This window comes from Salminus brasiliensis, chromosome 7, assembly GCF_030463535.1.
Source record: "Salminus brasiliensis chromosome 7, fSalBra1.hap2, whole genome shotgun sequence".
Taxonomy (NCBI): domain Eukaryota; kingdom Metazoa; phylum Chordata; class Actinopteri; order Characiformes; family Bryconidae; genus Salminus; species Salminus brasiliensis.
The window spans coordinates 3,849,440-3,871,657 of record NC_132884.1 but is presented as its reverse complement, the minus strand read 5'-3'; the positions used below and the strand labels follow the sequence as shown (position 1 = coordinate 3,871,657).

The 22,218-nt window shown below is 41.3% G+C and overlaps 1 protein-coding gene across 3 annotated transcripts in view; it reads left to right on the top strand.

The window, feature by feature from the left end:
- mgat3b (beta-1,4-mannosyl-glycoprotein 4-beta-N-acetylglucosaminyltransferase b) overlaps window positions 1-22,218 on the top strand; it is a 47,793-nt gene that overhangs the window by 11,317 nt on the left and 14,258 nt on the right. The window contains exon 2 of one of the 3 annotated variants that reach the window (XM_072682829.1): window positions 10,566-10,625. The exons of the other annotated variants lie outside the window; for them this stretch is intronic. The gene's annotated coding sequence lies outside the window, so the exon portion shown is untranslated. The remainder of the gene's footprint in view (window positions 1-10,565; window positions 10,626-22,218) is intronic. 3 annotated transcript variants of the gene reach the window in all.

The following is a 22,218-nucleotide window of genomic DNA, read 5'->3' as shown; positions in this document are numbered from 1 at the left end:
CCAGAGCTTTGATTTTAGCTTCCTTTTCCAAACCAGAGCACACTTCAGTGGACACTTCGGCCCCCAGAGAGAGAGAGAGAGCAAGGAATAGGAAAAGAGTGGGCAGCTGTTGAAGCCTCTGTGCCAGGCAGCTGTCCGCTGCGATCAAGCGTGCCTGAATGAGGGACGAAGAAAAAGAGGAGGGAGAGAGGGACAGATGTTTCATTGGGATTATCCCTGAGTTGTAGTTTATCTGGGAGGAGGGAAAAGGCCCAGTCTCACTCCTTCACTCACACCGGCTCGGCGAGCAGCCTAACCGCCCAGGGAAAAGCTCCTGGCGCTATTCTGACCATGTTCTCCTCCTCAAACCGAATCCCGGCCTTCTACTTCGTACCCTCTAGACGTTTTACAACTCTTGACGCCTAAAATATCAACTAACAACCTTGACATTTTATCACGCTGTGTAAAATATGGCTGTTCTTTCTCCTCAAGGGTTGTTTTGAAGGCTGAACGTTCTCCAAGGACTTTGCTTCAGTCAGAGCTGACATTAATAACTCATTTGGGATCCATTCGCAGAGTGTGTTAAACACTGAGAAGGAAGTAAGTACTGGTCATGACTTGTGCAGTGACATCCGGATCCAGTGGGAGGTCATATGGAAGTGGAAGTGAGTGGGCCGTGTCTTGGTGATCGGTGGAACGTGCCAGACAGTGGAAGGCAAATATCACCTCACTTTACTCTTGACCTTCTGAATGCTCTACTTGAAACGCTCTAAGGACAAAAGTATTGGGACACCTGCTTATTCATTATTCCTTCCTTATTTCTACTAGATTTTAGAGGAGCATTGATGTGGATTTGATTGCATTCAGCAACAAGAGCCTTTTGTGAGGTCAGGATATTAGATGATCACCGTCCCACCTCATCATCCCCAACTCCCCAACTCATCCCGAAAGTACTGGATGGAGCTTCATGGACCATCATTCCAGAAAACACAGTTCTTGCATTGCTCCACAGCTCAATGCTGGGGGGCTTTTATAGCTTTATAGGGGCTATATATGCTCCAGACAGTCCTATTCTATTGGCAATGCTTCAATCTGCGTATGTGTGTGCATTCAACATGCTTAAAGAAATTGGCCCCCAGGGTCCCCAGCTACACCACACCAGCCTGTGCCTGTGTCAGCCAACATTGCTTAAAGTGTGCAGAGGGGAAACAGCGCCACCTGCCCACTCGGAGGGCACCCAATTGTGCTCTTTCTGGCTTCGGCTGGTGATGGCAAAGCTAGCGCGACCCCCTGGGCCATAGTGGTAATGCATAGACTACTGAGCCACTCAAACCCCCCTCCAAAACACTTAATTTCTTATGACTGTGTTTGTTCTGATTAATATATAAAGTCAATACACGTATTTAGGTCTATTAAGTCTATTGACAGCACTGTGTTTTTCCACGACTGTGAAGGGAAAGAAAGCTCACACGTTTCAGGACGGCTGAAGGAACTTTTCCTGTCCGTCTAAGCTGTTGCCCCCTCAGGCCAAAAGGAGCCGCAGACCTGTCCCTTTCAGCCAAACAAGCGAGCCCTGTAAGAGGGGTACGGGCCCGAACGGAAAACCCGCACTTGGCTTTGTTCTGATCAGTACAGTGGCCACACTGTAGCTTCACAGAGTCCAGAGACGTTACAGCCAAGCCACCAACAGGGCTGCGTTTGTCTGTAAATAAGAGACGTATCGAGTTCACCACCGCCTCACACATATTTGTGTGTGTGTGTGTGTGTGTGTGTGTGCTGGTGTGGGGGTCTCTATTTCTGAGAGTAATTGAGTGGAGATATGTTATTCTAGCCTGTTGCCAGAACTGCCTTTTGTTTGGGGCTCCCAGTCTTGACGCTTGTGTGAAAATGTAAAACGCCATTCAGTGTTGACTCGCTTAGAATGATGAATAAATTAGCTGTGTTTATGCCAGCCTGTTTAGGCGGCGTGGGCTGTGTGTGTGTGTGTGTGTGTGTGTTGTTTGTGTGTTGTGTATAAGAAAGGAGAGAATTTGCGTCATTTGTGCGACTTCACCACACCGCCCCATAGCTGGGTGATTGTTGGAGGACTGTGGTCTGTTTGCGCTTCATGTTTCATACCTCCAGCAGATGAACCGAGACCAGAACATACTTCTCATCAGCCCGTCTCGCCTGCTCGTCTCGAAATAGCCGCCGAGGCGCTATGGCACTCAACATCCAAAAAAGTGTAGGAGCTCAGTAACACAACGTCACACCGATGACCTGCAGTTGTTTCCAGTTTTTACAATAGGCCTCACCATAGGCCTCTCAATCCAAGCCATATTTAATCAATGGTTGATGCTAGGCTAATGTTGCTAACAAGCACTGAACTTAGACTGTAATCAATCTCATCTCTGTAAACACGCACCCCAAAAAATGGCAACGTCATTAGCGCAACGTCACACCGATGACCTGCAGTTGTTTCCAGTCTTCACTTTAGGCCTCTCAATCCAAGCCATGTTTAGAACGGGTGATGCTAGGCTAATGTTGCTAACAAGCACTGAACATGGACTGTAAGTAATCTCATCTCTGTAAACACGCACCCCAAAAAATGGCAACGTCATTAGCGCAACGTCACACCGATGACCTGCGGTTGTTTCCAGTCTTCACTTTAGGCCTCTCAATCCAAGCCATGTTTAGAACGGGTGATGCTAGGCTAATGTTGCTAACAAGCACTGAACATGGACTGTAAGTAATCTCATCTCTGTAAATACGCACCCCAAAAAATGGCAACGTCATTAGCGCAACGTCACACCGATGACCTGCGGTTGTTTCCAGTCTTCACTTTAGGCCTCTCAATCCAAGTCATGTTTAGAACGGATGATGCTAGGCTAACATTGCTAACATGCCTTGGACTTGGACGTCATTAGCGCAACGCCACACCGATGACCTGCGGCTGTGTTCTAGAATGATCTGCCAGTTCTAACAGTTCTACATTGATCTGGAGTTCTAGAATATTTTTCTTTCATACAGTTCTAGAATGTTCTGCCAGTTCTAACAGTTCTACAATGATCTAGAGTTCTAGAACGTGTGCTCCTTCATGCAGGTCTCAAAATGCCCTCATTCACACTGTTCTAGAATGTTCTGCCTCACCTATGCTGTTCTAGTATATTCTCACAATTCAATAATGTTCTGCCAGTTCTCAGATCTAGAGTTCTAGAATGTTCTGCCAGTTCTAACAGTTCTACAATGATCTAGAGTTCTAGAACGCGTTCCCCTTCGTACAGACCTAAAAATGCCCCCATTCACACTGTTCTAGAACGTCTGCATGAAGATACTGTAACTCTTCAGGAGTGGGGTTGGAGACCACTGTTCCAGAATGTTCCCCCTCATCTTCCCTGTTCTAGAATGTTCTGCCTCACTCTTCTGTCATGTATTCTCAGATCTCAGATCTTCCAGTTCCAGGCTATACTCCCCTTTATCCTGGTTTGGAGCGCCCCTATTCACATTGTTTGCTCCCTAACACAGTTCTAGATTGGTCACCCAGTTCTTCCAGTTCTAGAACGTTCTTGCAGTTTTAAAATGCGTTCCCCTCATCTAGAATGTTCTATAATGTTCTCCTCTTCACACTGTTCTAGACAAGTGATCTTCAACCCTCCTACTGGAGAGATACAGCCCCTTCCTGCAGGTTTCGGCCGATCACAGTCTGTCAAGAACTTCTGAAGGCCGTAATTGGTTGGATCAGGGGGGGTGGATGAGGGTTGGAACCCTCAGAATCAGCAGGTAGGTGCTGTAACTCTCCAGGAGTCTGGGTGAAGACCACTGAACTCAGGTGGTGGACAACCTTCTATTAAATATGTGACCGCTTCACTACGGAAAGCCAGGCTTAGAGGGTTGGTCTTGGTTGGAGACCGTTGGGTTGGTTTTAACTGGGCTTTATCAGTAAGAGACCCACATGGTTTTGGAAATCAGACCTCCGGCAGCATTGAATAGACATCCTCACGTCTATTGTGCATTATCCCAGCCCTAACAGCACTTGCCCTCTGTTCCCCCACCCCTGAACTACACTGTTATACCTCAGCTTGTGAAACACAGGGCCATTGAGACGCCTCAGCTGGCTATGAGCCTTGTTTTCCACTCCCTGACGGAGGTTATCTTGCCCAGTATGACGCGCTTCTTGCTCTGCTGCAGTTATGGCATGTTCTTGTTCTTCTGCTTTTATAAAATCCTTGCCACTTGGCTCCCTTCCAGAGTCGGTCATGTGAATTAAGTGAGATATGGGCAGCTCTTGTCCGGGTCAGTGTTCGGTTTGTTATTTGCATATCCCTATATTATTTAAAAAACATTTGTAAATGAGCTAGAGGACATTATGCAAATATATATATAGACCTATAAACTTAAATATACACTATAAACTTTATACATTACAAACATTTCTGTTGATTCTGTGCATTAAAAACCAACTATTGTGAATTTATATTTTACAGAGTAGCTTTATAATAGTTCCTAAATTATTCTAAGTAGCTGCTGAACAATGAATAATAATGAATCATAATGAATAATGCATAGTAGATCCATACCTTTGAAGTAGTTACTAAATACTTTGTAGCAGTCACTGAAAAAGTAGTTTTTTCAAAGTAGTTACAAAATAATTCAGTAGATACTGAATAAGTTACTTCTAAATATTCTGTAGAAATTTCTTCAAAATTCATAGTTGTTTCTAAATGACTTGTAACTACTAAATAATGGGTAGTATTTAAAAAACAATTAATAGTAGTTACCAAATAATATGTAGTAATTACTGTTTAATGCATAGTAGTTTCAAGAAATCATAGTAGTTACTGAATAATTCATAGCAGTTACTGAAAATGCAAAGTAGTTACAAAATAATTCATAGTAGATACTGAATAAGTTGTATTAATTACTAAATCATTTGTAGTAATTACTAAATATTCTGTAGTAGTTTCTTCAAAATTCCTAGTTGTGTCCAAATACTTTGTCGTAACTACTAAATAATGTGTAGTATTAAAAAAAACAATTAATGGTAGTTATGTAATATGTAGTAATTACTGATTAATGTGTAGTAGTTACAAAAAAAATCATAGTAGTTACTGAATAATTAGTATAAGTATAGTACAGTATAGTAATAATTAGTAGGTACTGGATACCTCAAGAGTTGTTTAGTAAAAGTGGTGGTTCTGCATAGACGTTTTCTACATTTGAAGCTTTAAAGTGCTTTTGCTGATTAAATGTTTCTTCTCCATGATGGAACATTTCTTGAATATTGTTGCCGTCATGCAAAAATCTTGAAACATTTTTTTTATTTTATTTAGTTATAAGTAATTTCTATTTATGTGAATTTATATTTATTAAATATGTCAGAAAATGAAAATATTGAAGGTTTTTGCGTGGCAGGATGATGTAGTTCTGTAGATGTAGTTTATAAGTTTTATAAAACACCTAAAAGGGTCAAAGAAAAATAGCTTATTTGGTTGAAGAATTTAAAGTGTTAAAAGTTGGAGAATTTGAAATGTTGGCCAAACTGTAGCAGTGAGATCTTCTATACTTTGTTCAGCTCTAGAGTTGGACATTCTGGTCCAGCTAAATAGGCTGCTGCGAATTAAGAGTCCATTGATATACACACTACTATGTGTACATATTTGCACATTGTGAAACATTAGCATTAATATATATATATATATATATATATGTATAATTGTCCATAATGCTTTATTTAGAGCCGTAGTAAACATAAAATAATAACTAAAATAATAAAATAAATAAATTAATAAATATACCTCATAAATCAGTTTGAAATATCAGTAAGAAATGAACTTCTGTCCAATGCAGATCATTTTAAAGCATGTATCTGCTGATATTATTCGAAAGCCATTGTTTATCCCTACTGTGAATGACGCTGTAGTGAGAACACCTCCTCACACACTGAAGACTAAAGGTTTGATTCCCTGTCGACGGCCACGGCTGATGTTACAGAAATGTTCTGCTAGTTGCTCGATATTACATTTCCGCCACAAATCCCCAAACCTACATAGCGCTGCTTTAATAAAGGGACTCATTTAAAATCCAGGAATGAGACGTCTAGTCGGCCGGGAGCTACAATAATATTTGAGGTTGGGGTTATTTTTGTTCTCTGAGTATTTGATTGCTTTCCAGTCCTGGTGGAGATGCCAGCCACTGGTAAAACCTGGTGATTCATAATAGTGTTTTTTCCCTTTTCCTCATCTGCGAAACCCGGCCTTGTCGTATGCGCCTTACTGTGGAGAACCATTAAGACGTCATGAATCCGTCCTTGCTGGGTCTGCTGCTTCTGCCTTCTGACAGTTTGTCGTTTGCTTTCATCTGTTTTCCTGCTCTCAGCTGCAGGAGCCACCAGTTCAGCCAGAGCCACCTGAGATCAGCCGCTCGCCTTACGACAGCCACAGGGCATGAGGGAAGTACTCGCAGGGAACTGCTCCTTAGGGATGTGGTAATAAACCCCTTTTAATGCTTTCAGAGTATAGATGATAAAAACGTTAGGCAGGGGTTTTATAAAAAATAATACACAGCAGTAACTGAATCTTACACTGATTTTACATGATGAAACTAACATTTTACACAGTAGTTTTGCAGGAGTCTGATTCTGAAAAGTATCTAAACAATTAGTAGTAATTACTGTAAGTTGTAATTACTGAATAATTTTTGGTAGATACTGAAGAATTTGCAGTCATTTCTGAATAATTTGTAGTAATTACCAAGTAACTAGAAATAATTACGGAATCATTTGTAGTAATTACAGAATAATATGTAGTATATGCTGAATAAGTTGTAGTAATTACTGAATAATTAGAAGTAATTACCAAATTCAAAGTTCAGAATTCATGAGATACTAAATAATTTGTAGTAGTTACTGGAAAATGCATAGTAGTTACTGACTGAATTGTAGTTACTAAATAATTCATCGTAAGTTGCTGAACATTTTTAGTATTTTATTGTATAGTCCAGAGTAGATACTGAAGAATCTGTGGCAATTACTAAATAATTTGTAGCAGTTATTAAACCAACTATAGTAGTACTTGAATAATTAATACTAGTTGCTGTAAAATTATATGATGTATTTTTATATAGTTTGTTGTAATTACTGAATAATTTGTGGCAATTATCAAACAATTCACAGTAGATACTAATCAGTAAAAAAACTCTTGTTACTGAACAACAGAGACTAAATCATTGTACTGATGAATTTGGAGTAATACTGAATGATGAGGCTAAGGATTAATAAATGAACAATGATGCTTTAGGGCGTAAAGTGAGAGTAGCGCTTCTGTGTAAATACAATGGAAGCTGGGCGTGTCAGGATGGAGGCTGTTGTTGCAGCTAATGCAGCAAATGGAAATATCAGATGTGCTGCTGTGTTTGGGGAACATGACACTACACTCCCCAAGGCTAGTTTCATTACAAGTATACAGCCGGAAGGGCATCAGGACGAAGAAAGGAATGGGTGGATTGTCAAGAGATAGATAGACAATAATACCTTTATTTATGTATCGCCTTTCAGGCACTGAAATTCCGGTCCAGTGATCTACAGTGAAATGTGAACAGACCTTTAAAAAATAATAAAATAAAATACAAAATATTTTATCACAAAAATTCAAATAAAAATTATACTGATGAGATAAACATGTTTTTTCATTAAAACAATAAATAAATATGTATATAGTTATAAAAGTATATAAATTATTGTGATAGTATTAAATGATACCAAAATATCCAAAGACAAGTTAAAGTAAATGTATGTTTTTTAAATATTGTTTTAATTGCAAATGTAGAAATAAACCTACATGGGGACTAATAATAATATATGATTAAATAATATAATTTATTAATAATAATAATATGCACTCAATAATATATATATATATATAATGACACTTGAGTATTTATTAATAGATGTTTAATGAAGAAAACACCATCATGTTGCCAAAAGAGGTCGTCCTTCCAAACATGACGAACCGTGAAGCATGAAGAACCATCCAATGGTTCACACTTGATGTAAAGGTTCTTTACTAATCTTACATTCCCAGCCTTGGTCCTGGAGAACCCCCTGCCCTGCAAGTGTCAGTGTTTACCCTGCTCCCAACACACCTGATCCTGCTAATCCGCTAATTAACAAGCCCTTCCTGAGCTCAAGGCAGTGTGTAAACATGGGAACCACAGCTGTATGGAACCAAAAGTGGTTCTTCCATGATTGTAGAATCTTTATTTTTAGGCGTGTAAAGAAGCTGGGGACCATTTATCCATTGTCTTGTAAGTAAAAGCATGCACGTCCAGGTGTTCTTAGCGTCTTTAGTGGACGATTTTCTTCTTAAAAGGAGACAAATAAGATGTTTTCGCTGTATCTCAGCAGTTTCCTCGCCCCAGAAATCCCAGAGGAGAGTGTGTGCAAGAGTGGAGAAGCAGGGAGAGACGGAATGGGCCTGTGTGTGTTTGATGGGCTGAATTATAGGAGAGAAGGAGTCTATTGTATGGACAGAGGGGAGCTCTGATTGAACGGGATATTCGAGCGCCGAGAGGCCGACAGGCCGGGAGAATGGGCTCTATTGTACCGCCGGGTCCATAGCGGCAGTTTGGAGACGGATAGGCGGGCTCGGAACAAACACACACACACACACATGAGTAGGTATGTAAAACTCTGGCCTCATAACATTTCGATTCGTTTGCAGTTCTTCAGTCCATCTCTCGATTTGATCAATTTAAATGTGATTCAGAATCATTTAAGTGAAAATCCTCTGAATCGAATCAATTGAATCACATTGATTGGATTAGCGCTTTTCACAGCTTTACAGGAATCCAGAGAGTCCTATTCTTTTGGCCGCACTTCTCCACAGGGACTAGACACACTCTGTATGTGTGCGATTGTGTGCATTTGCACATCTGTGTCAGGGATGTCCACAAACATTTGGACATGTAGGACGTAGAGATGGGTTTGTTTTTGAACGACTGGGATCTTATAGGTGCCATCTCACCCACCCCGAGTGTTTCTCGGCCTCCCAGCCACAGGTGACAGGGGCAACGCCGGGGATTGACCTCACAACCTCCTGACGACAGCTGCTCCACTCGGGGGTCCTGGCGTAATTTGCTGGTTTACTCACCAGTGCTCAAACATGTCTCATGACCAGGTTTCAGAACTAGTCCAGGGCCGACTATGGACGAGACTGATGCAGGTTGCCATGGAGACGTGCACGGACACTACAGGTGCCGGTTTTGGTTAGCCTCCTCTGCGTCTCGCAGCTGGGACTGGTTGGAAATGAATGACAAGCATGTGCACCGTCTGTCCTGCGGTGTCGCGCCCGCGTGTATGAGGGGCTGTGCAGTGCGCTGGCATACTTGGCACTCCTTGGCAAAGCTCCGCCTGCAAAGCATGATTCAAACATCCATACGACACCACCACCCCCCCCCCCCCCCCCGCCCGCACTCTCCACCCATGAACTGACGCACTCTCGCGGCTCTCTTTCACGCAAATGTCCACGTAAATGACTGCACACACACACACACACACATTTGTTCTCGCAGCTCTGAGATCTGTGAGTCATTAAGTACTTTTTTAGCGTAGGCAGCCGTACTGAGCTCACACTTTCGGCGCGACTCTTTGTCATCAGATACTGGGTGGCATATGATAGAGCATATTATTAGCCGTCATGTGAGAGAAGCAGAAAGCCATTAATTAGCAGAATCTGGAACATGGATGAGCAGTGATGGATTTAGGTATGGGTGACATGGGCAGGCGCCCTGGATGGCATCTGGCTGGGGGTTGGTGTGTGTGTGTGTGTGTGTGTGTGTGTGTGTGTGTGTGTCTGTGTGTGGGGTGCAGCACGAGGTGTCCTCACGAAAAAAAAAATCATAATAATATTTGCAGGTCAAATCAGTGCTATTAATTAGTGCCTTTATTGTCGCACGATAAATGGACAAAAGTATTGGGACACCTGCTCAAGGGTATTAAAAATATTTTAGAAGAAGTTTATCCTGGCTTATTCTGCTTTTGTTGGAGTAACTGTCTCTACTGTCCAGGGAAGAAGGCTTTCTACTACATTTTGGAGGAGCACTGCTGTGAGGATTTGATTGCATTTGGCGTCAAGAGCGTTAGTGAGGTCAGGATTTTGAATAATCACCACCACACCTCATAGCTTATCCCAATCAAAAGTGTTGGATGGAGCTCCACCACCATCATTCCAGAGAACACAGTTCCTCCACTGCTCCACAGCTCAATGCTGGGGGCTTTATTTATACCCCACTACTAGCCCACGCCTGGCATTAGGCAGCATGGTGCCAATAGGTTCCTATGCTGATAGCAGTCCTATTCTCTTGCGTATGCATCTCAGCAGGAACTAGACAAGCTGTGTGTGTGTGTGTGTGTGTGTGTGTGCATTTGCACATCTGTGGAAGCTCAAAGTAGGGGCTGTGTTGCACATTTAATCATTGCTGAGGAGACTTCGTTTGCAGTGTTGGCACATATGAATTTCGGTTAGAGCCTCAAGAGCAATTTTCGGTTCTGGTTTCACGTCACTCTCTGTCTTTGTCTCTCTCTCTCTCTCTCTCTCTCTCTCATGTTCTAGGGCCCCACACAACCGTCTCGATTTATTTGCAGACTCTTAGCGGTGAAACGAGTCGTGCAGGTAGGCTATGCCACTTCTACCAGATATTGATTGACAGGTTCTTTTGGTGCCACACTGCAATATACCTTCAATTCCAGTCTCAAAATCATGCAGATGCGCCACTGAGCTGTTCGGGGGGTGGGGGATGAGGATGGGGGGGCAGCGTCTCTGGTGGTTTTGTGTTGTGTACCGTGAATAGCGAGTTAGCTTGTGGCTGACATATTAGGTAGTATGCAGCTTGAGCGTTAGACGCTATAAGCACAACCTTATAAGCATGCCGAATGGTTTAATAAGCTGAAAGGGGCTGAAAGTAAAAGACATTTACTCATCAAAGTGACAGATTTAAAAAAAAATTATATGGACTCATATTGCAATTGGACTTTTCACCCCGAACCACTCTGAATTACATGTGATGGGGGGAGTACTATCCAGTGGGTTGTGTAATTGGGGAGGAAAATTGGGTAAAATGTTCAAAAAATGTGTGTGTGTATATATATATATATATATATATATATATTTTTTTTTTTTTTTTTTTTTCATTGCATTGCATTGCAGTATTATTTTCAATTTAAGGTCACTTTATGTCACTTTGTCATTGATAATTAGCCACATTGATAATATAATACTTATAATATAAGTGCGGGCCACGCTTGCTGGCTGAGGTAAGGAGGAGTACTCTGGAAATTTGGGCTGGAGTTCTGGGGATTGAGGTTGAGAGTAATTGGACCATCAGGAGGAGCAGGCGCATTAGAGGGGTGCATATTTTCATCATAAGAAGGAGAAGGGAGAGGAGCGGTTTTATGCTGCATACTAATGAAGGGAGGAGGAGTTTGGGTGTGGTCCTTCTCCCAAACTTTTATTACAGTTATTACATAACTCCATTATAATGCAATTATGTCCCTTTTTTTTGCTTTGTTTAAATAAAATTTTACTCAAAAGTTAGTTGCTCTTGTTAAAATGGTGTAATTGCATTATAAGGCTATTATTAATGTGGATTAAAAAAAAAAAAGAAAAGAGCAATGCCATTAATCGTGATTATTGTAATTATGATGAATCACGATTAACTGTGTGGGAAAATGTAATTAATCATGATTAACTGTGCAAAATAATGTGATTGTGATTAGCACACAGTATTGTGATGAATTATATATAATAATGCAAACGACTCTTTAAAAGTATGTAATTACATTATAAGGCTATTATTAATGTGGCTAATTATCAGTGGCATTAAATGGCCTTAAATAAGGAAATATTTTATACAAGATATAAGATATAAATATATATATATATATAGTTTTTTCATTTTCCCCAATTTTCCTTCCCGATTTTATATAAGCCAATTACCCAACTCACTCGTTAGCACTCCCCCCATCACATGTAATACTCCCGACACTGGGAAGGTAAGGACTGACACATGCTCAACCAGTCAACTCCTGTATTCAAACTGAGAAAAGACACACATCAGCTACCATATGCCCGTGACGACCAGCATCACACTGGAGAGAGAGAGAGAGCGCCACCTACCCACCTGGAGAGAGTGAGGTCAGTTGTGCTCTCTCTGGCTCCGGCTGCTGATGGCAGTCGTCACGACTTGGGATTTGAACCGGCGATTCTGGCTGGACCTCTCTGAGCCTGTTTAAAGAGCACTGACTTTTTAATGATTGAGAATATTCGGACGTAACGAGCTCTTCTCGTTAAGTAAACACACCAGGCAGTATCAAAGTCTGCAAAACTGATTGATGTTATTCGGCGATGTCAGTGGAATCCCTTATTGTCTCAAGTGTCTGCTCTGTTCTTCCTCCTTTAATGCAACTGATCAACCGATTATGGAGCCTGTTGGGACTTGACTGACCAGTCTTTGCAGTGCAGGTGCGCTGGGAGTGAAGGACGGGGTGGTAAAGCCATTAGCTTTGCAGAATGCCGTCCAGGACGCCAGAAGCCGGGTCTGAATGACAGAATGGAAAGATGTTGGGAGAGAGGTGGAGGTCGGAAGAGAGGTGGAGATAAAAAAAGGGGAATGGGAATGGAAAACTGGGGACAGCGGAGGTAAGAGAGATGAGGAGGGAGAGGACAGAGATAAGGAGAGACATAGAGAGAGAGAGAGAGAGAGAGTCTGTGTCAGCCTGTTCTGCCGAGGGGATGAATTGGTGCTTCTGCGGTTTGTTTGTTTGTGTGTGTGTGTGTGTGTGTGTGTGTGTGTGTGTGTGTGTACTTATCCCTAAAAGTGTTTTGCAGTACTATCCCAATGTCATTAACAGGGCTGTCAAACAGCTGGAACACTTCATCACAGTCAGTTGCATTATCACATGTAATTAATCACAATTCATCACAATACTGTGTGCAAGCAGTTGTGATAAAGTGCATCACTCTGTGTAGCTAATCACAATTAGTCACATTATTTTGCACCGTTAATTACAATAATTCATAATCACAATTAATGGCATTACTTTGTGTAGCAGATCTTGATTAATGGCATTGATTTTTAGAGCTAATTATCATTATTATTTATCACACTATTTTATAGTTAATCACGATTAATCGCACTGTTTCACACACTTCATTTTAATTTTTCATATTTGTTGTGTTTAATCATGATCAATGGCATTACTTTTTGTAGCTAATTATCATTAATCATTAATGTTTTGCTCAGTTAATTAGGATTAATTGCATTGTTTCGTGCAGGGAAATGTGATCAAATTATTCAAATTAGTCAAATTATTTTACACAGTTGCGATTAATTGCATTGTTCACACAGTATGAATTTTACACAGTTAATCTTGAATAATGGCATTACTTATTGTAGTTTGTTATCATTACACACATTATTTGTTGTTATTTATGATTAATCGCATTGTTTCATGTGCTTAATTATGATTAATCATCATTTTAGTAGTTAATCATGATTAATTGTGACATTGGCATTGGCATTATTGTGTGTGTAGTCAGTCTTGATTGAGGCATTACTGTTTGTAGTTCATTATTATGAATCACTTTGTTTTGCGCAGTCAATTGTGATTTTTCACACGATTTTACACAGTTAGTTGCGATTAATCGCATTGTTTCACGCACTACATTTTGATTAATCATGACTTTTGTAGTTAATTAGGATAAGTGACATTATTCTGTATTGTCAATCTTGGTTAATGACATTGCTTTTTGTAGTTTTTTGTCCGTAATCACATTTGGACAAGTTAATTGCGATTAATCACATTGTTTTTACACGGTTAATTCCGATGAATCACATTCGACTTGATTAATGGCATCACTTTTCGTAGCTACTTACCATTAATCACATAATTTGGCATAGTGACTTTAATTCATTTTAATTGTTTTTTTTAATTGCTGTTTTGTGCAGATCATTGCGATTAATCACTTGTTATGTTGTGCAGTTAATTAAAGAGCTGGGGGAAGTACGGGTGTGTGGTTGTTGAACATTTTGGACTTTCCAGCCGTTATGGTTTCATATTGCTGTTGGATGTCTGAATAGTTATAGAGCATAATTGTTCATATTAAATTATGATTCATTACAAAGTATTAATTACAAGGTAATCACATCATTGTGTGTGTGTGGTTCTAAATGGGTTAATAGGCTTCTCCTTAAACGTCAGTGTGTTTGCTCTCACTCAGAAGAGCTGGGGGCAGTACAGGTGTGTTTTTGTTTAACATCTGTGGTTTTGAACCCGTCATAGTTTCATACTCCTCTTGGGCGTCCAAATGGTCTTAAGTTTCGCTTTGGTATTTGGGACAGTGTGTGTGTGTGTGTGTGTGTGTGTGTGTGTGTGTGTGTGTGTGTCCGTGTCCGTCCTTCAATCCTCTCCTCTGCGTATTGGTGTATTGTGACATTGGGTGTCTTAGAGCCATTGTTGATGAGGTAAGCCATCCTCTCGCCCCCTTGGGAAGCCATCCTGCCCAGAATGGCCTGTCACTCTTATGCAATATGCATGGGGAAATTAATCAGCCAATTACATTTGGGAATGGTGACAGAGCCATTTTGGGAATGTGGCCAGGGCAAGTGGATCATCCACCCCAGAGGTCCTCCGGGAATACAGTAACCAGAGAGCATATGCGTGAGGTGAAGCTAGGCTAAGGCCAAAATTGCCTGTATTAGAGGACTAAGTATGAGATCAGTTTGTCGTCATAAAGCACAAAGCAGAAGTGTATCATTTCATAATCGTTATAGTTCATATTGATAGATTTTGCTCACAAATAACACTCAGAGCTAAAGGGATTCATCAGCTAAACAGTCTTACATGGCTAATAATGCCTACTAATGGCTACTTGTGTGGGTACACTATGAGGACAAAAGTATTGGGACACCTCCTCATCCATTGCATCTTCTGAAATTGAAGTATTAAAAAGTATTGATCCTGCTTTTGTTGAAGTAACTGTCTCTACTGTCCAGGGAATAAAACTTTCTACTAGATTTTTTGGAGCAGCACTGCTGTGAGGATTTGATGGCATTCAGTGACAGGAGCATTAGTGAGGTCAGGATGTTGGATGGTCACCACCTCATCTTATCATTCCCAACTCCATAAATCATCCCAAAGGCATTGGATGGAGCACTAACCATCATTCCACTGCTCCACAGCTCAATGCTGGGTGGCTTTATACCCCTCTAGCCCACACCTGGCATTAGGCAGCATGTTTATCTGATCCAGAGAGTCGTAGTACTTCTCTACAGGGACTAGACAAGCTGTGTGTGTGTGTGCGCACCCATTTGCATCGAGTAATGCTTTATAAAATTCAGTGCTCATGCATGTGTTATTACGTCCCTATGTAGGCAGCTGTCAGTTATGGCATGTTAATAATACTACTGCCATGAGAAGAGCATCTGCAGTGTTTCTGCACAGTGCTGCTTGTTTTAGGAGCTGGCAGGCCAGGTGGCGAAATATAATTGAGTGAATTATAGCTCCCATTTGGAGAGATAAGGAGGGCGAGAAAGGGAGAGAGAGAGAGAAAGGCAGAAAGAGAGAGAGAGAGAGAGAGAGAGAGAGAGAGAGCATAGCTTAGTGCTTTCCCTGCTGCAGCAAACGTGACTCCAGCCGTCCGTGAATTTTGCACTTCCTCATAAACAGTGTAGACAAAATGCTAACCTGGCATTCTCAGAATTGTGGGAGAAAACACTGATCTGGCCGAGAGATTAGCACGCTAGCTGTAAACAGGACGCAGTGTGAGCCGGGATATTTACCCAGCTCCCTCTTTGATCACACAAAATAGAATTTCCCAGAATCCATGCTGTACCAGGGGTGCAGCCTTTCTTCTAGCGTCTGGCCTGTATTACAGTAAGCTATTAGGTGCCCTGACCATCTGGAGAACCTGCTCTAGCTTTGAGTGTAGCATTACCCCTCTTAGCCAGAGGAAATTGTTATTATTAATTTTTTTTAAGCAATGTAATTTCTAAATGCTGGCGTGCATGGATGTACTTTGTGAAATAATTTGTTAAATATTCTATAAATATATATATATTTTTAATTGCCTTTTTTGTTTGATATTGTTTCAACTTTAATGACTGCACCTTGCACTTAGCATTTATGCATATGCACTAGGGGGGCATAACAATCAATATGAGATTGCATAAAAATATATTTTTAATTTTAATTTTAAATGCAAATATATATATTTGCGTTTATTATTAATGTTAAAGAGTCCCTAGAATGCACAATTGTCTGTATTTTGAAATTGCTAAATAATTCAAGTTCAATACATAGAAACAGACGACTGTAGCTGTAAAATGGGTCAAATCCAAACCCCCAAAACTGTTACATCACAGTCTTGACTTGTTATATTAACACCCCCAAACCTGAGAAAAACCCTGCCCACTAGTGAAAGCTTTTCGAGGCTAAATGCAAGAACTTTATCAGTAAAGTCGTCCAAGCGAGTGCTAAGCTAATGGGTGTTAGCTAACCCAGCCAGCTGCCTACAGTCCTTTCAGCTACCTAACTGCACACCACATCAAGAGGACAGCAATACTATCTGTTAAAACTCGTGAATAATTACTAAAAAACCATGTGCTTTCTTACAGTGCTAAGCTAAGCTATGCTGTGTGGCTCCTGTGAGCCATTGCAGTGCCGTAAACCAGCCAATAAAAGCAGAGCTTAAACATTTTTCCTCAAGTACACTGCTAGTTTCAGTCTGAGGTAAAATAACAGGCTTGTAAAAGGCTTGTGGAGTATTTCTCACCCCGGCCACAGTGTTAAAGAGTATAATAAAGGTGAATAAAGGCGTTTTAGGGCACTTTTAAAGAGTTCACCGTGCTTTTTGCAACGTCTGCTGCTTCGGATTTAAAATTAAAGCCCCAAAATCAGCCTAGATTTCAAAACTCGTCTAAAAACTCATAGAGTTTGCTCACACATAATAACCAGCGACTTCCAGAAATCGGCCTTTTATCGCTATTCAAGTACAGAACTTAAGAATGCTAGTGTTGACGTCTAAACATCCTCTTTGAGCTCTGCGCCTAATGTGAGGTCTAGTTCAGGTCTAGCTGAGGCCTCAGCGTAGCATTGTGCTGTGATGCTCTGTGGCAGGCTGTTGACAGATTAGCACTGATGCTAAGAGGTGGATTTTTTATTTAGGCTGTGATAAAGGCCATGTGGAGTATGACGAGTATGTTGTCGAGATGGAACGATGGGGTGTATTGTGTAGTTTGTGGCAAAAGTCCTTGGATTCGATACACATAGACATCAGACAACACATTCAGCAGACAGGAGCAGTGTTAGCGGCTTAGCGTTAGCTTAGCGACTGAGGTCCTTGTAGGCCCTCAAGTCCGTTCAATCGCCATTGGCGGCCATGTTTGAATGGCTGGAGACCAAAATACTGGAACCTGAAGGTCATAAATGCCCGTTTCTGAAACGTATTTTTAATCACTGCTAAAATCTGATGACAAAAACCTCACGAATCGCTTGAACTTTTGTGGAATGACGAGACATTATCTGTAAACAGACGCCATGTTGAGCGCTACAAGAAATCCCATTCATATTCCTCATGTATAACATCTTCAGTTCACAGTATGCTATACATTAGCTTGTGGTTAGCATGTACAGCTCGCAGTTTAGCATGTCTTCTTGTAGTTAGCACATCAGTTGCAGCAGCGGTGACTGTGGAGAGCGCAACGTCTAGCAACTACAGGTCTAGCGCCTCTGCTGGCTGGTTGCGGTGTGATGTGTAGCTCCGCCCACCCCCTTATGTTTCAATGACAAAACAGCCCCGCCCATTTCCCCCCATCTCCCCGATTTGTCTTTCCATCTCCAGTGTCTTCAAACTCCCAGCAATTGGTTTTCCGTGTGCTAATATTGGCCCATTTTCATTTCCCCAGAGAAATACGTTTATAACCCCGTACTACTCTGCTATTTCGTAAGAAGGCGGAGCTACACTTAGGAATGAAGTGATTGACAGCCTTGGCTGGAAGAGGCCGGTCGTCTGCAGGATCTGCAAGGTGCCCTCCTGCATGGTGGAGAAGCTAAGTTGTAGTGGAACTTCCATGAACTTCCATGAGCTGCTGTTGAAGCATCCAGCTACTGGAAAACTGGGAATCCAGAGGGGGAATCCGGTCTTAATGTACCGTGCAGCTTAATTTAGGGCGTGTCAGTGTGTCTGTGTCTAAGTCTGTTAATTAATCATGGGTGTGTTGTTTTGGGGGTAACGTGCAGTAATAAACCAATCAGCGTGTCGCTCGCCGCTCCCTTTAAGAGCCAGGTGCGGTCAGACTGACCTTGGTGGATTGCTAGTTCAGTGGTGTAAAGCGTGGGGGGGTGTACGAGCGCTGGGCTGCACGCGCCTGTGTTGACCATTCACTGCCAAGATAGCAACGAACGAACGTCTGACTGTTGACGAACGTCTGCCTAAGCCGTTTTCAGTCAGTGGAGCTCCTGTGTTTTCCGTCAGCGTAGATATATTCACAAGCAGCACTGCTATTTAATCAATGCAGGCGAAAGACGTGAAAATAGACTGTTGGCAGGGTGTAAGATAGCATTGAGCATCATGACAGGTCTCAAGATAGGGTGCAAGATAAGACCCTAAGGCTTGCTCTGGGAGAAGGGGGCGGGTCTACCAAATAACTATGCAAGTCTTTCTTGATTTTGCGCTTGATTTTGGCTGCAAATTCGACAACATTGGTTTCATTTCTGTGCAACGGAAGGAATTTCACAAGGTTTGCAGTTAGCTTCTCTGCTGCTGAGCGCAGCTTAAAGACGACGGTTGGCGGATTCGGTGCCGTGGTTGCTAAACTGAGGTGGTATTTCATGTTACTTCACCTTCACAACTTTTATCTGATCTACTGGGCTGGTCTGATATCTCTTAGTTGTGTGTAATATTGGTCTCGTGATGATGACTGATATGCAGTATGCTATGTATAAGCTCCCAGATAGCATATCACCTTGCAGTTAGCGCAGCAGCTCACGGTTTGCTTCTCCACCACACAGCATCTGAGGTGATGTATTGATCTTTTTTTCTCAATCGCTTTATTTCGTTTAGTGTCTCTGTGCTAATTAGACACTGGTTTGACTGCTCTGAGGTCTCAAATATTGCAATTTTACGGTGCCAAGTACATGGGTGCTAGGCTAAAAGCTAACCCAGGCACCTGGCTACTGTTTCTCCAGCTACCTAAACATGCACTGCATTGAGAGGACACAGAGAGGACAGCTATACTCGCCGTTAAGACTCAGGAATAATTACTAAAAATAATGTTTGCCTACATTGCTAACCTAAGCTGTGCCACTTGGCTCCTGTGAGCAGTTGCTGTGCCGTAAAAAGCAGAGCTTATTATAATTTCCTTACGTACACCGGATAATCTGCATATTTCAGTATTAAGGTAGAATAACAGAGTGGTAAATAGGCTTGTAATAGGCTTGTGTTAAAGAGTTAAAATGCGGAATAAATGTTTTCTACTCCACCTTTCTGTACTTCTGTACTACACAGACTAGTTTAGTTTATCGGCTTTTTGCAAAACAGCTTTATTATCATATAATTATAATAATTATCATAATTCTTCTTATGATCTTATTGTTTAAACAGAGTGGTCCAGCAGACTAGGGCGCTGTCTCTATGGTCATAGGATCGCTGATAGAGCCTCAAGCAGGCTGGTGCGTCACTGGCGTCTGCTGGCTGGTGCGATGGAGCCGGGTATACGGCACTTCCCTCCAGGCGCGTTGGTTGCCCGGTGATGTTGCATTGGCAGCGGTTCAGAAAATGAGAGGCTTGGGTTGTGTGTTGATCCGCCCTCACTAGTATCGGGGGGCATCTCGTGCGATGGGGGGGTGATTGGTGGTCCAAATTGTGGAGCAAATCCAAAAATCTGATAAAGTTAAATATAGAAATCAATAGAAATGTTCCAAAACGACAAGGACTTCCATTGAAGTTTTTTTCTTCTCCTGTAAATTTGACATTTTGGAGATACAAGGTTTTTGCATGAGAGTGACACTATCCTCTTTACTGTATTGGACATCTAAGTTGACCTACAGAGATGTGGAATACGACCCTGTGATGCTTTCAAAGCCCTACAGGGAGCTCTTCTTTAGCGCTGTATTATAACGACGCCGTCTCTGAGCTGGTAGGAGAATTAGTGACGGCGGGACGTTCACTCGCTCTTCTTCCTGTAGATTTTCTAAACGAGAGCAGAGGTGTGTGACAGATCGCGAGAGCAGATAGAAGAGGTTGTGCATAGATGCAGAAACTGTAGTGTGTGGGGGAGGGTGGGTGACGGAAGAGCAGTGCGTCTGTAAGCATGAGAAAGAGAAAGAAGAGAGTGTGTGTGTGTGTGTGTGTGTGTGTGTGTGTGTGTGTGTTTGATAGAGTCGGGGTATTGAAAAAAAAAGAAAGGAAGAGCCCTGTGTGTCTGAAAGTGAGAAGGTCTTTTAGAGCACTGACAGTTTGTGAGTGTGTGTGTGTGTGTGTGTGTGTGTGTGTATATGTGTGTAAAAGAGGAAAACTGTGGTAGGACAAGACCTTATCAGGCTGCTAACACTCGCTGCATGTGTTTATATGCTGCTGCAGCAGTTGCAACATTCTTCACTGTCCTAAAGCTATAGCATGAGCTCCTGCAGCTGGATATATGCGTGTGTGTGTGTGTGTGTGTGTTTGATAGAGTCGGGGTATTGAAAAATATAGTAAAGAAGAGCCCTGTGTGTCTGAAAGTGAGAAAGTTAGGTCTCTTAGAGCACTGACAGTTTGTGAGTGTGTGTGTGTGTGTGTGTGTGTGTGTGTGTGTGTGTGTGTGTGTGTGTTAAGGGTGTACATCTCTGACTTCTCTGACAACAGCTCAATTACAGTTATTTGGAAAATTGACTACAGCTCAGTTTGTTTACTTGGGTGTCATTCAGGTGTAGCTCTAAAAATACACCAAATACTCGGTCAGCCCATATCCGGCCTTCACGTCAGGCCCACATCCTCCATGAATGACAGGTCAGAGGTTTACAATGACCCATGTTCTGTATTCATTATCTGTGTAGTCTTAATCAAGAGTGATTCTTTATTCGTGCCCTTTTTTATCATATGAACTTTTTTAGCACTAATTTTCTTTTAATTGTGTCACAACGATGTTTGCATGCGTTAGAGGGACGACTCAATGATGGCCAAGGCAGTAGTTCAGTAGTGCATAATCCCAAAATCTAGATCATTCAGAAGGGTTTTGCTTTCTTTTTCACTCTGTTTTCTGTATTGTCTGCAGCTCTCTGACGCCTTTCAGCCTTACTGATTTAAAAAAAACATAAATTGCCATCGCCAGCTGTCATTACCGTCACAAATCAGGAGGAATAGGTGATTATTGGCATTGACATGTGCTCCCCTGTAAGTCTTTGTTCCCATAGTTACCATAGCTTTCATAAACAAATGTTACCTTTAATAATTCCTTACAGAAATCACAGGCTGAAACGACGGTAATGACGGTAATGTTGGAGACGGTGATATATAATGTTTAAAAAATGCAACATTTGAACAAATATGAATGTAAAATAGTACATTAGGTTTCTTTTGAGCTTATTATCAAAACAGGCATCTTGATAAAAATAAATCACAAAAAAATGTTATCATTTTATTGAAGCAGATAATATTTGTAATTTTAAGATAAGATAAGATAAGATAAGATAATCCTTTATTAGTCCCGCAGTGGGGAAATTCACACAGCGTCTGTTTTAATGTTTAGGGACAAGGCCAAAGTAGCAAAATATTGATGTTTAAACACTAAAAAAATGGAAATTATAACATTCATTGCTGCATTTTCTATTTTGGTGGCACTGTAAATATATTTTAAGCTATTTATTTGGAAATTTGAAAGTTTTCCAACATGAATTTAAAACCCGGGGACATAAACGTTTCCCTATTTGCCTATTCGCCCATATTTGCATATTTTTAAACATGAAATGAACTGACTTTTGTCCTTCATCTATAACAGTGAGTGCATCCCCAGTCGGTACATTGCGTTATCGCTTTTGCTTTTTGGGTCAGGAAACAAACCAAGGCAGGACAAGAGCAGCTGTAAGCAGCTGTTTCAAGAATTTCATTTTGGCCAGAAAAATAGATACTTTATTAAATACAGTCAAATGTATTTTGTATAGCGATTTTTACAACTGATAAGAAATCCAGTAATGAAACAAAAGATTAACAAAACATAAAACTGCCGCTG